At 37.8% G+C, this 15,303-nt stretch overlaps 1 pseudogene; it reads left to right on the forward strand.

Moving 5' to 3' along the window:
* Nucleotides 1-1,792: 1,792 nt before the first annotated feature.
* The window catches only part of LOC105292825, a 132,550-nt pseudogene continuing 119,039 nt past the window's right edge, over nucleotides 1,793-15,303 (forward strand).

Below are 15,303 nucleotides of genomic sequence, written 5' to 3' on the forward strand. Positions count from 1 at the left end.
ATAGAAAAAATACTGTGATAAAGATATGCAATATGCAGGTACCTAACCTAGCCTGAGGGTAACAGAAATATCCTGGAGTCAGGAACACTTGCTGACATCCTTCATGACTGAGCAGGAGTTATGAAGACTCCAGCAGATGGGGCTAAATCAGTAAAGACAAAAGGAGATTAAAACCACCTAGGCAACTACAAAGTGTTGAAGCTACTGAAAGGTAGATCATTTCTCTGCTCACTACAGATTTAAGTTTGATTTGTCTCACATATTATGCGATTATTGAGTAATAGTCAAAGTGTCATAACATAGTATATACTTGGTAAGAGAAAAAGATATTTAAAATATTTGTTTTTTAATAGTACCATCTTTGATAGATCCCCCTACACCACCCAAACCTCTAAAAACAGTTAATGTTTGGAGTCAGTTTAATAATTTCCTCAATTTTTATTGCCATTTTTACTGTATACTGAGTGATTTTATATTTAAATGTGTAGCCAAAGAGAATTCTAAATCTTCTTTTGCTCGGCTTCTTAACAATCTTAGATTACACAATGCAAAAGAAAAATCCCTTGGAAATAATTATTAAGTCCGAGAAGAACCTGGGAAAATACCCACTTATAACCTAACACACCAATAGCATTACTAAATCTGTAATGTCCTCCAGCACTCATGTCATTTTGAGCTGTAAATGAGTTGAAGTGTATCTGCAAAATCCACCCTGTGGAGACAATCAGATTACTAGAAATGTACTCCTAGAGCAGACTGCAGCAATAATAAACTTACGCATGTTTCACCCTCAAATACCTAGAACTTAAAAGGAAATCCCAAAGCTTCACATAATAACTGGATTCAATAATCTTACCATGAAAAATGGTGATAATAGGTTATATTACCACCTTATGAATAAATACACAGAATAAGAATAATAAATGATATGCCTTCCCAATTATTCCCAATAACCTATGAAGAAAAGAAAATCATATCGTTATTCAGTATTTTCTTCCTTACAGTATAAATATTAAGAATGTAGGCATAGACTCTAAAGCAATCATGCTTTGCAAAATCTCAAAATGTTTTCAGTTCCTTTAACTCGGCTGCTGAAAACATGTGAGCCAACTGTACTGTCTTAGTTTTTTAGGTGCAACTCCTCAGAATATATCTTGAGAAAGAAAAGCCTAGAAATACGAAAAAAATTAATTCTCTTTTTGAACTAAGATGTAATGCCTAGCTAAATGTAAAGTCAGCAAGTCAAAGCTTACATATTTGCATTTATATCAATTAAATATATCAACTGTTCAACAATCCAATCTTTTGCTAAAGCTAAAATAAGTTGTTAAGGGTCACATAGAAACAGAGGCTTAGATATAAAAGTGTGATAAATTTCATTTTGCTTATTCAGCAGCCACCAAAAATAAAATAAAATAAAAATAAGAACTGATCATGTGTTCTGTGCCAGATATTGAATAGGTTCCTGGGAATTTAAAAAAAAAAAATGTGAAAAGTGATGTAAGGGAAATATGAACAAAGAATTGATACATATGGAGACTGCTCCCTGGGAAATGTGGAGATAGCTCCACAGATAAAGGATCTTCACAGAAAAAGAATCTAAGTCTTCAAAGTTGATGGTCAAACAAAGATGGAGGAAAAAAATCTGTCTCAGAAATCAACAGAGGCACCAAGACGGGGCAAGACATGGAAATGCATGAGAAATTCTGTCTAGTCTGTTGCTGCTAGGGCATGAGTGCATGAGTGAAAATGGTGGGGGACAAGAGTAGTTAGGACCACATATGGAAGGATTATGGGCTATACTGAAAGTAAGCAAGAGAACAAGATGCAGAAAAGTGTGAGTAGAAAGGCAACTCTGCAGTCATGTGACAGCCTGAAAGCAAGGACACAATTAAGAGGCTCCTATACCTGTTTAGGGGAGAGCCAGCGAAGGCCTTTACTAAGACAGTGGAAATGGAGAGAAGGAAATGGACCTGAGAAACATATCAGAGGCAGAATAAACAGGAAATGGCAACTGAGAGGTACAGAGAGGAAGACAAACTCACTAACATGGAACCTTTGGATAATGCCACTTAATAGAGAACTGAAACACAAAGAGTAGGTTTACAGGGAAAGATAATGAGTGCAGCATTTTTCTGCATTGGGTATGCAGTGCCTACAGTACTTCCAAGCAGAGATGCTCAGTGTACGATTTGGGGTTGGGACTACAGAGACGAGGAACTAAATACAAGTGATTGTCAAATTTGTGAAGAGCTAAAGTCTTTGAAGCCAGAGTCTTTTGCCTTTTACCTTTTGTTCCCAGTTCCTTGTACGTTGTCTGCCATATAGTAGGCACTCGATAAACATTTATTTAATTATATTTCTGAAGGAATGCATATAAAAGGAAAAGTTAAGGCATTAAGAGTAGAAGCCTATAAATATAGTTGGGACACATATTCAAGGGGTAGGCAAAAGGAGAAATTCCAGAAAGGGAAAACAAGAAAATATCAGAGAAAATGAGGGAAACCCAGGAAAGAGAGACATCTTAGAAACCAAGAGAGAGAACAATAACGTGTAGGGAAAAAATAAGGGTAATACAGTGTATATGCTAGTAGCAAATTACATAGAAGAAAGCTGACACCAAAATGCAAATTAATTCATTTCTAGAACATAATTAACCTATGTGAGCTGCTATAAATTAGCTTTAGGGGCTGCAAAATTTTAATCTGGTAATTATTTAAAATTTACACTTGCAAATTTCTCAAAAATATTCCTTATATTTAGCACTATAATCATGTAGAGATAGTTTTGTTTAATTCCATTTAGCTAATAAGGTAACTGAAACCTAGAGAAACATGTAATGTGCTAGAGTTCCCACGAAACAGAAATCCTTCAAAACTGAAAATGCATTGTTCAACAGTTTGTCACACATCCTTCATTACATCGTTTTCCAATGAGTCTTTTGTTCTGAGCTGTTTATCGAAGCCCCACATAAGTACCAGCTAAACTGCGGGCTTTTTCAGCACCTCCTCCTCTGGGAATGCAGTTGGGATACTTTCTTCTCACATTTACTTCTCATCCTCAAGGGGTCACTGCATTTGTTGGAAATACTTCTCCAAAATCCAGTATATTTAGCCAGAAACTAAACTTAATCAAGTAAGTATCCAGAGAAAGAAAACACTTAGGCATCTGCAAGGAAATTTAGCTCTAAGAATCACAAAGAAATGATGACTTGAAATCTGTAATCATCTAGTCCTAAATATCCTAAGCCTTACTTGTTCTCATAATCACCTGGGGAATTATTTCTGTATCTATTAGTGCTTCCCAACTCTTTCCTATCTCATTTGCATCAGACTCTGAGGATCCCCAAAAAGGCTAGGGTACCTGAACGGGGAGCACTGGCTTCCTGAACACTGAAGGGATCAATATCTCAAGCCATATCTGCAGCCCTATACAGTAAAAGGTTAATTCTTCAGGCCTAAGTTGCTCAAATCCTGGGCTTTCCAAGAAAAGATTGGTCCTTGACTGATTACTGGGTGATAGTCTCTGAATGCTCAGAATAGTCTACCTGATGAGAATGTTTCTGTATGCCTGAGGCCCTGGACCTCAGCAGCCACCAAAAAAATAAAATCAGTTTAATCTCAGGGGCTAGAGACTGAATAGCTAAGGTCAGTTACTCAGGTGCTGAATGCTTTACTGACACCAATAAAAACTCTGGACACCAAAGCATGGGTGAGCCTACCTGGTTGGTAATTCCCTGCATATGTTGTCAACCACCATTACTGGGAAAATTTAATGCATCCCATCCAAGCAATTCTACTCAGAGAAGACACGTGGACACTTGCACCTAGTTTCTCCTGGACTTCGCCCTATGTGCCTTTTTATATTTGCCACTGTTAACCTGTATTCTTTCACAGTAGACCCTAACCATGAATATAACAGCTTTCCTGACTGCTTTGAGTGCTTATAGTAAATCGTGAGCCTGAAGATGGTCTTAAGACCTCAAACATAAGGTCATGGCACATTACCTATTTAGAAGTTCTGATCTATATTACGTGGCTCTCCCAAAGCTCATTGAATCAGAGTATCTATCCAGAATTCTTTATATTTTACATACTCCCTGGGTTAATCTAACACAGCCTGTTTGCCACTAGCTTTAGGACAGGATTTCAGAACCTTCTGATCTAGCTAATCCGACGTGTGCTATTTAAAATAACCTCAAAAAAAGTCCCTGTCATTTGATTTGTAAATTTCTACAGACAAGAAATGCACAATCTCCCAAGACAGCCCTCTTCAATACTCACACTATTGGAAAAATTTCTCTTATATGTATGTAAAATATTTCCACGACTTCTAATCTTTGCTCTTAGACACAATGAGGCCAAAGTAAATCTTATCTGCCTTCCATATAACAGTCTAAACACCACAGTATTCTTGTTTCTCCTAAGTTTTCTTTTGTCTTATCATTCAGTCTCTTTAATCAGGTTGATGGAACAGGAGTTCTCCAGCAACGGTCCATATCAAGATCCTCAGTACAATAACCACAATGAAATGTGAGGATATAATAATATATGTACTGGCCAGGAAAAGAGATCACAATTTTTAAGTAATCCGATCTTTAATCTAAAGCTTTATTTTTATAGTTTTAATACCGTATCAAACACAGAAAAACTAGTTTAACAAAACTATATATACATTTAATATGTGTATGTACTGACATCACAAAAATATATAGACTTAAATGATGGTGGTGTTTGTTCATTTGGTTGGTTGCACAGAAATCAACTTACAGTGTCCATTAAAAATAGAATAAACTTTAGGAAATAATGTCAGGCCGGTGGTTGGGGGAGATCAATATTTCTAAGGGAGGAGAAATTACTTTTCTAATTGGTGAACTTTAGAGAAAGCGATAAGCCAGCGTGGTACAGCACCTCTGGTCCTCTTTCCTAGCTGCCTGCCTACAGGCAGGATGCATTTTATGTGCTCTATGCCATGCGGTAAGGCCCTGTCTCTGTGGCCTGTGGCCTGTGGTTGTCCAGCTCTTCCAGAAATGAACAGCTAATTCTGCCTATGTCAGTAGTAAAGTATTAAAATGAATGCAGCCACACATCATTCATGTCCTCCAAATGAGCTTCTATCAGTAATAAAATGGATATTCTCCCCAAGTGTCTCACTCCTATGTTTTTCCTCTCAATGTTTAAACTCAGGAGGGCAAAAAAGGGTTATTTATTGGAGTCCTAAAATCCATCTTATTTTTCCATCCAGGCTTCACTTGGGTCACAAGTTTCTGTGTTTGCACGATTGATTGTGAGTGCAACACACAACAAATATAAATTGATCCTCCAAAGTTACAGCTCCAACCTCACCTTCTCCTTAAAATTATCCCAACACCCCTAGGCTAGACAGAAGTAACTTTTCCTCTGTTATTCATCTCGAACCTTCAACGTACTCCCTGCAAAAGTTTATTTCCATTTCATTTACATATATTGCTAGGTCACAGCCCTAGCTGGAGCTTCCCAGATATAATCTAAAACCAGCCCCCAAACGAAGAGAGCAGGAAGAGACCAAAAACAGATGCAGACCACTCCAGATGGGTAGGTGTCAGGTTTAGTAAGCAAGAGAACTTATGAGGTTTGTCTTGGGTGGCTGTAAGATGAGTAGTTTTCTGCACCTACCTACCAAATTTTAAAAGTTTATTTAGAGACCTTAACTGAGTTCAGTCACATACCTAGTCCAGATACTCTCAACACTGCATTTCTATTTCAAGGCTATATCCTTGGAGCAGCTTCTGGAAGCAGGAAAGCAAGTGGAATGCACATTCCAAAGCACAGGAGAGGGAGTGAGGAGACTCCAATTACTAGCGTCCAATTTATGGATCAAACCGGAAGTCAGGTTCTCTTGATAACCTCCCCCAACATATATGTATTTCTCACATGTGACATATGGCTATAAGTTCTTTAGGAGAAAGGAGCTAAGTGCTATACTTCTCCTTTCCATCCTTTGGCTGCTTTCTTACTGCCATATACAGAGGAGGCAATCGATAATTATGGATGGTTAAGCAGTCCTTCCAAGCAGCTCAAACATCCACGACTGAAATGGTTTATGGGTCACATTAATCTCACAGTCTACAAATAACTAACTTCTTCTCTTTTCCAATTTGATCCATGGCAGGATACAAAGCTTATTGCTATGAATTCTTTCCTCTCCACAAAGCTGCTCTGCTACTTTAAGTTAGATGCCAGTGTGCCCTTGAAGCATTTCTTCTGTCCATTTCACATACAATTATATTCCTTCAATTCACCACACACCAAGGGCCCTGGCATCCTGGCGTCATCCATTCTCATTGCATTATCGGCCAAGCATCATGGAATTGTGATAAGCTTGGCATGAATGCCTATGGAAGGTCTCTGTTTCCAAACCTCTTTACTAAAGACCATTTGATGTGAAATAAAGCAAGCAGGTGTGGCGATGAACTCCTTCCTAAAGCCAAAAGAATATTGGCTGCTAAGAGGTTCAAATGTTACACCCATATCATAAATAGAGCAAATTTTGCTTTGTTGACCTTTGCATTCTTTAAAGGCCGAGCTCTCTTCTCTGCTATAAAATCTCTGTTAGAAAATTGCCTCTTGGAGTCGACTATAAAAACCAAATGTTGCTGTACAGTGTGGAGCCTAGGAGGGAAGTGTTAAATAATCCAAATAATCCCAACTTCTTTTTTCTCATCATATGTTCCTAACATTTTTTTGTTTTGTTCAGAGGGCAATTGGGCATAGAACCTTCCAGATGAACTACAAAGGCATCAGGATGTAGAATATAATTTAAATCATCCAATAAAGCTGACAAGCAAAGGAGCTAATGGAGACTTGGTGTTAAATAAGCTGCTAGAGTCAGAAACATCAAGATTGGGATACAAAGTAAACATTCAAGATCAGGATGTAGGTTGAGAATAATACAGGACATAGTCTCAAAGGGCACCGTCCACTGGCCACCAAGAAGTCAGAATAAGCAGAGATCAGTGTCAGAGAGGACAAAATCTCTTTTTGGGGCTCCAAGCCTGGAATGGAAAGGCAAATCAGCAAGGATGCCCAGCTCACCTTAACCACTTAGGCTAGTTAAAGCCAGCCTGAAATACCAATACCAACATTTACACAGCAATGCTTCTCAAATGGTTAATGTGAATAGGAATTTCGTTGAAATTCAGATTCTGATGCTGTAGCTCTGGAACAGGGCCTAGGATTCTGCATTTCTAATAAGCTGATGCTGCTGACCCACAAACCACACTTTGAATAGCACCAATGTGACAGACACTGCTTTATGCTCTTTGCATATGTACACTCATTTCATCCTCATTATAGGTGCTCTGCTGGTATAATCACCAAGCGGCACTGCTCTTCCAAAGCTATGCCGTAGGTACTGCTCCTAACCAACCTTGAGTAGAATTAGTGCTAAGCTGAATCTGGAAGCTCTGGCAAAGTTAAATCATTGTAACCATCACTCTAGTGTCCAACTTAATCCAACAGGAAGAGAAAAGTACCTTCAATTATATTCTCACAGTTGAATAAGAGTTATGCGATCGGTAGCGTGCTGGCTACACACTTGTTGTACAAAATGGCATGTGTTCGCATATATATTTTCCCATCATTTATTCATTGTATTATTTCCACCTGAATTTGTCTCTGAGAATTGAAAATAGACGGCCGATTAGCACAGCGAACAATACACATGGATTTGCTCTCGTTTTTTGTTTTTTGTTTTTTGTTTTTTTTTTGATCCACAACAGAATCTGGCTCAACTTCCTCCTGAAGACTTTGTATCTTACCAGCTTCTATGCTTGTACAGTTTTGCTTGTCTTTGTGAGGCAGAGAAATGCTGGCATCTCCCATGGATTAAAAAAACTGCAAAAACCCTGATTTGAAAAGGCCTTCTGGGCCTGCTGCCTGGCTGCTGTCGGCAACTAAAGATTTGAATTCTATTGAATTACAATCTATGGTGGTTGGGGACTGCTTCCACAGCAAGAGAGGGAGCACCGGGCTGGCTGCCTGATAGAGCAGCTGCCCTGAGCCTTTGCACAGGTTCCCAGCAGCTCTCTATCCTTTAGCAGCAGCTACAGCAACCGGCCGGGCAAGGGCTCCATCTCTGAAATGGCGACCCTCATAGAGAGGCTTAGTTTGTTCCATGCATTCCTAAATGTACCCAGAGAGGCTCCTTTCAGTCAAACACATGTGTGGAAGCAGAAGTATAGAGTAGGGCAGGGAGAAATAGTGAAATGATGCTGCATGCTACTCTGCAGAGGCAGAGTAAGGAATGAATATTTCCATATAAAGAGCGGAAACAAAAATTGCTCCCCTCCTCCTTAGTTAAGAATATCTCCTTCTTAATAATTTATTGATTTTTTTCCCTGAGAAATTTACATCTTGGGCATAAAGTAATAACATGTCTAATGTGCAGGAATTTTAAGTGTGGAAAATGGCATGTGACTTCAGTGTTAACAGGCAAATATGTAGTGATTTGCCTTTTTCTGTGATGCTAGCAATTGCATAAAAAAGAAGCAAGTTTCTTATAACAATATAGTTTTTAAAGATATAGTTGAATTTTTGAGATAAATTTTTATGTGTATATTAAGTCAGTCTATGGAGTATATTATTTTAAGGTTTAGAGAACATCCAATTTACATCTCTACCAAATGTTAAGATAAAGTGCTTTTTACTTAATATAATTGATTCTTTCAGGATCAGTAGATGTAAATATATATGCATGTTTGGATAATACAAATATTTTCCAATTAGCCAACAGTTTGAAATGCAATAAAAATTTTACATGGTTTTCTTTTTAGATTTTCTTTTAATTCATTAACCAGTATAGCAAGATAGCAAATATTTAACTCACAAATCAATTCAGATGTGCAGAGAAAATGTAATTTCTTGATTTGTTTATAATTAACCGGCCTTCCTCTAAAGCTGGTTAGCAAGAAAAAATAACCTACACGTGCAGTCCGTTTGAGGCCTAACCCTATAGCTGAAACAGTATCTTTAAATATTACTCAGTCTCTCTTGGATAAAAGTGCTTCTCAGAGGCTTCCCCTCCTTTTGTTTCTCTCTAAGATTTTGCCTAGGTGTTTGGTGGTGAAAAGGGACATGGGGCTTCAGGGCTATTTGTGGTTCTTGGCTTTGGGGCTAGTTGTGGTCCATGGATCCATACTAAATCTTACTCTGGTCTCTCTGGTGTCAAGGACAGCATCCCTTGTCTAACTGAAGATTGTTGACACTCCTGTCATTTAACACCGACTCTTTAACAGGTATAAGTTATAGTTTATTTTCCCTAGGTCAGGGCCTGGTAGTGTTCCCTGAGTGATTCAGCCTCACCTTAGGTGGCACTGGTACTATAGACTCCTTTGAGGCTTACACTGGACTTCTCAGTCATTGTGCTAAGTGAAATAAGCCAGTGATAGAAAGACAAATATTGCATGCTTCCTCTTACACGATGTATGTATGAAAAGGTAAAAAAATATATATTGGTTTCATCCCCTACTTCCTGGCACAGAACTTCTGAAACCCTTGCAATTTCCTAGGTGACAGGAGTGTCTTTTATTCTAGTGAAGAAATTCTAGGTGGGCTCCTGGATGAGGGCTGGTCGCCAGAAAGAATAGCCATGGTTAAAAGCTTAAAATTTTCAGCCCCATGCCCACATTCTTTTGAGAAAGGAGAAGGGCTGAAAATAGAGTTGATTAAAGATAATGTCTGTGTAATGAAATCCCATAAAAGTCCCAAAGGTATATAGGTTCAGAGAGCTTCCAGGAGGGTGGTGTGTCCCAACTCCATGGGGACAAAAGCTTCTGCACTCAGGACCCTCCCAGACTTCACATCATGTATCTCTTCATGTGCCTGCTCATCTGCAGACTTTACCATATCTTTTAATAAACTAATAAATGCAAGTTAATGTTTCCTTGAGTTCTGCGAGCTCCTCTAGCCAATTAATTGAATCCAAAGGGGTAATGGGAACCTCTAACTTGTAGATAAGTCAGACAAAAGTTGTGGGTAACCTGATGTCCTACTCTTTGCCCTTAACCTCTGGGATCTGCTGCTCTCTCTACCTAGTGTCAGAATTGAGTTAAATTGTAGGATACCCAGCTGATATCACAGAGAATAACTTGGTAGAGGGAAATTCACATATATTTGGTGACCAGAAGTGTCAGAAGTGAAGCTTTCTATGTGAGTAGTAAAAGAGACACACAGGTAGAAAAATGAAATTTTTCTCATATAGTACTTAAAATAGTCAAATTCACTGAAGCAGAGAATATACTAGTGGTTGCCAGGGGGTAGGGGAAATGAGGTATAAAATTTCAGTTATGCAAGATGATTAGTTCTAGAGACATGCTGTACAACATAGTGCCTCTAATAGTTAACAATACAGTACTATGCCCTTGAAAATTTGTTAAGAGGGTAGATCTCGTTGTTGTCACCACAAAAACAAAAAAACACAAAGAGACACAAGAAAACTTTTGGAGGTGACAGTTATGTCCATTACTCTGATTATGGGTAATGGTCTCACAGAGGTGTGCATATATCCAAACTCATCAAATTGTTTACATTAAATACGTGCAGTTTTTGATACCAAATTTACCTCAATAAAGATTTAAACAATTAAATATGTAAACTGGACCTTCCATTTGGTCTTGACTCAGATGGTCCACTTTGTAGCCCTCGCTGTCCCGGTACATTTCTAAGCTAGACTCAGCTACTTCTATATCCAACTCTGCCATGCTAAAATCAAGAGTAATTGGGAAATCTAATCTTAAGAAGTCAAAATATCCAAAGTCCAAACAGAAAAACCCAGGAGGCGGAATTAGGGCACATGCCTGACCAACGCCCATATTTCTCTCACCTTTCTCTTCCACAGATCCTCTTATGTTTTGCTTTGAAAAAATTCCCCCTAGCCTTCCCTTCATATGTCAATAAGACTTATGGTGTTTCTGTCATTGATGAAAATGTTAAACTATAACAGAATTTTATGTATATGGGTCTTTCATTTTTGATTATTAGATATTTCATAACGAGTGATAAATGAATGTTTAAAAAACAGTTGCTCATTGGATCTCAAAACTTACTTGAAAATCTCATTTTGCATGTTAAAAGTTAACCATAACCTATTCTATCTCTTTGCTATTTCCTCTGTAACAAATACCACACTATTTGGACTAAATTGGGGGAAGTTGGCAAATATGTAGTGATTTGCCTTTTTCTGTGATGCTAGCAATTGCATAAAAAAGAAGCAAGTTTCTTATAACAATATAGTTTTTAAAGATATAGTTGAATTTTTGAGATAAATTTTTATGTGTATATTAAGTCAGTCTATGGAGTATATTATTTTAAGGTTTAGAGAACATCCAATTTACATCTCTACCAAATGTTAAGATAAAGTGCTTTTTACTTAATATAATTGATTCTTTCAGGATCAGTAGATGTAAATATATATGCATGTTTGGATAATACAAATATTTTCCAATTAGCCAACAGTTTGAAATGCAATAAAAATTTTACATGGTTTTCTTTTTAGATTTTCTTTTAATTCATTAACCAGTGTAGCAAGATAGCAAATATTTAACTCACAAATCAATTCAGATGTGCAGAGAAAATGTAATTTCTTGATTTGTTTATAATTAACCGGCCTTCCTCTAAAGCTGGTTAGCAAGAAAAAATAACCTACACGTGCAGTCCGTTTGAGGCCTAACCCTATAGCTGAAACAGTATCTTTAAATATTACTCAGTCTCTCTTGGATAAAAGTGCTTCTCAGAGGCTTCCCCTCCTTTTGTTTCTCTCTAAGATTTTGCCTAGGTGTTTGGTGGTGAAAAGGGACATGGGGCTTCAGGGCTATTTGTGGTTCTTGGCTTTGGGGCTAGTTGTGGTCCATGGATCCATACTAAATCTTACTCTGGTCTCTCTGGTGTCAAGGACAGCATCCCTTGTCTAACTGAAGATTGTTGACACTCCTGTCATTTAACACCGACTCTTTAACAGGTATAAGTTATAGTTTATTTTCCCTAGGTCAGGGCCTGGTAGTGTTCCCTGAGTGATTCAGCCTCACCTTAGGTGGCACTGGTACTATAGACTCCTTTGAGGCTTACACTGGACTTCTCAGTCATTGTGCTAAGTGAAATAAGCCAGTGATAGAAAGACAAATATTGCATGCTTCCTCTTACACGATGTATGTATGAAAAGGTAAAAAAATATATATTGGTTTCATCCCCTACTTCCTGGCACAGAACTTCTGAAACCCTTGCAATTTCCTAGGTGACAGGAGTGTCTTTTATTCTAGTGAAGAAATTCTAGGTGGGCTCCTGGATGAGGGCTGGTCGCCAGAAAGAATAGCCATGGTTAAAAGCTTAAAATTTTCAGCCCCATGCCCACATTCTTTTGAGAAAGGAGAAGGGCTGAAAATAGAGTTGATTAAAGATAATGTCTGTGTAATGAAATCCCATAAAAGTCCCAAAGGTATATAGGTTCAGAGAGCTTCCAGGAGGGTGGTGTGTCCCAACTCCATGGGGACAAAAGCTTCTGCACTCAGGACCCTCCCAGACTTCACATCATGTATCTCTTCATGTGCCTGCTCATCTGCAGACTTTACCATATCTTTTAATAAACTAATAAATGCAAGTTAATGTTTCCTTGAGTTCTGCGAGCTCCTCTAGCCAATTAATTGAATCCAAAGGGGTAATGGGAACCTCTAACTTGTAGATAAGTCAGACAAAAGTTGTGGGTAACCTGATGTCCTACTCTTTGCCCTTAACCTCTGGGATCTGCTGCTCTCTCTACCTAGTGTCAGAATTGAGTTAAATTGTAGGATACCCAGCTGATATCACAGAGAATAACTTGGTAGAGGGAAATTCACATATATTTGGTGACCAGAAGTGTCAGAAGTGAAGCTTTCTATGTGAGTAGTAAAAGAGACACACAGGTAGAAAAATGAAATTTTTCTCATATAGTACTTAAAATAGTCAAATTCACTGAAGCAGAGAATATACTAGTGGTTGCCAGGGGGTAGGGGAAATGAGGTATAAAATTTCAGTTATGCAAGATGATTAGTTCTAGAGACATGCTGTACAACATAGTGCCTCTAATAGTTAACAATACAGTACTATGCCCTTGAAAATTTGTTAAGAGGGTAGATCTCGTTGTTGTCACCACAAAAACAAAAAAACACAAAGAGACACAAGAAAACTTTTGGAGGTGACAGTTATGTCCATTACTCTGATTATGGGTAATGGTCTCACAGAGGTGTGCATATATCCAAACTCATCAAATTGTTTACATTAAATACGTGCAGTTTTTGATACCAAATTTACCTCAATAAAGATTTAAACAATTAAATATGTAAACTGGACCTTCCATTTGGTCTTGACTCAGATGGTCCACTTTGTAGCCCTCGCTGTCCCGGTACATTTCTAAGCTAGACTCAGCTACTTCTATATCCAACTCTGCCATGCTAAAATCAAGAGTAATTGGGAAATCTAATCTTAAGAAGTCAAAATATCCAAAGTCAAAACAGAAAAACCCAGGAGGCGGAATTAGGGCACATGCCTGACCAACGCCCATATTTCTCTCACCTTTCTCTTCCACAGATCCTCTTATGTTTTGCTTTGAAAAAATTCCCCCTAGCCTTCCCCTCATATGTCAATAAGACTTATGGTGTTTCTGTCATTGATGAAAATGTTAAACTATAACAGAATTTTATGTATATGGGTCTTTCATTTTTGATTATTAGATATTTCATAACGAGTGATAAATGAATGTTTAAAAAACAGTTGCTCATTGGATCTCAAAACTTACTTGAAAATCTCATTTTGCATGTTAAAAGTTAACCATAACCTATTCTATCTCTTTGCTATTTCCTCTGTAACAAATACCACACTATTTGGACTAAACTGGGGGAAGTTCAAGACCTCAGAAAAGCAAAAGAACAAAGGACATTAATAAAATGTAAAAACTGTTAATGGCTCAAGACAAATACAGATTTGCATTTGAAAATCATTGGACCTATACTATACACCTATACTGTTTTGTGTGATTATTATTAGCTTCTTAAATTCAAAACACATTTACTACTAGCAGTTTGGTTGGGAATCACGTGGCTAAAAGAAAGATCACAAGAAAAGAAATTTCTTTTCAGAGAAATAAAACGTAGTCTTTGTCTTCGGGGGCTTACCTTTTTTACGTAATAAAAATAATACAAGCAGGGGTCTTCCAACCCTATCCACAGAGGGCTGCTAAGGACTAATCTCCTTCCCCAAGGCCTCTGCTATAGACCGAATTTCTGTGCCCTCTCCCAATTCAAAATTCACATGTTGAAATTTAACCCGCAATGTGATAGTATTAGGAGGTAGGGTCTTTGAGAGGTCATTAGATCATGAAGGTAGAACCCTCATGAATGAAATTAGTGCCTTTACAAAAGAGACTCTAGAAAGCTCACTCCTCTCTTCCACCCTATGAGGACACAGTGCAAGACAGCTGTCTATGAACCAGGAAGCGGGTTCTCACCAGACACTAAATCTCCCAGCACCTTAATCTTGGATTTCCCAGCTTTCAAACTCTGAAAAATAAATTTCTGTTCTTTATAAACCAGCCAGCCTATGATATTCTGTTACAGCAGCCCAAAAGAACTAAGACAGCCTCTTTAGGTTGAATCTCTGGCAACAGTAATGATGAATAAAAGGTCCTTTGCCCCACAACCAGAGTGGATTAAGGCAGCATTCATTTGTTTTTTGGTTTTTTTTTGTTTTTTAATTATAGGCAAGGTTCCTCCAGTTCTGTGAAACAGCACTACCAAGACCACGAAAGCAATGAAATTCTCAATGTACTTTGCAGAATGACTCTTTTCTGGAGCTTTGTCATTGTGGTGGTTTTTCAAACAAAAACCACAGTACAAAAAATATGTAACTTAAATAATCTAACATCCTAGCCATAAAACTGAATCATTAAAACTGATTTGTCTGGAAGAGCCAATCACATTAAACAGTTGAAGAGTGTAATAGAGACTGCCAGAGCCCATAATATCCTTTTCTCTTCTTTTGAACACCCAGCTAAATTACATTTCAACACTCTCATAGTTAGGCTAAGACCATGTGACTCATTTCTGGCCGACATAATGATTGGAAGAAATATGTGTTATTTCTATGTCTGAATCATAAATAAATCTTATGCAAGATTAGTCCAACAGTCAGCAAACTACAGCCTAGTGGCTAAACCCAGCTCATCAAATGTTTTTGTATATGAACATTTATTAGAACACTGCTACAATTATAGCTGCTTTTCTGTTATAATAGCAGATTT

The sequence above is a fragment of the Pteropus vampyrus genome, unplaced genomic scaffold (genome assembly GCF_000151845.1).
Source record: "Pteropus vampyrus isolate Shadow unplaced genomic scaffold, Pvam_2.0 Scaffold64, whole genome shotgun sequence".
Taxonomy (NCBI): Eukaryota; Metazoa; Chordata; class Mammalia; order Chiroptera; family Pteropodidae; genus Pteropus; species Pteropus vampyrus.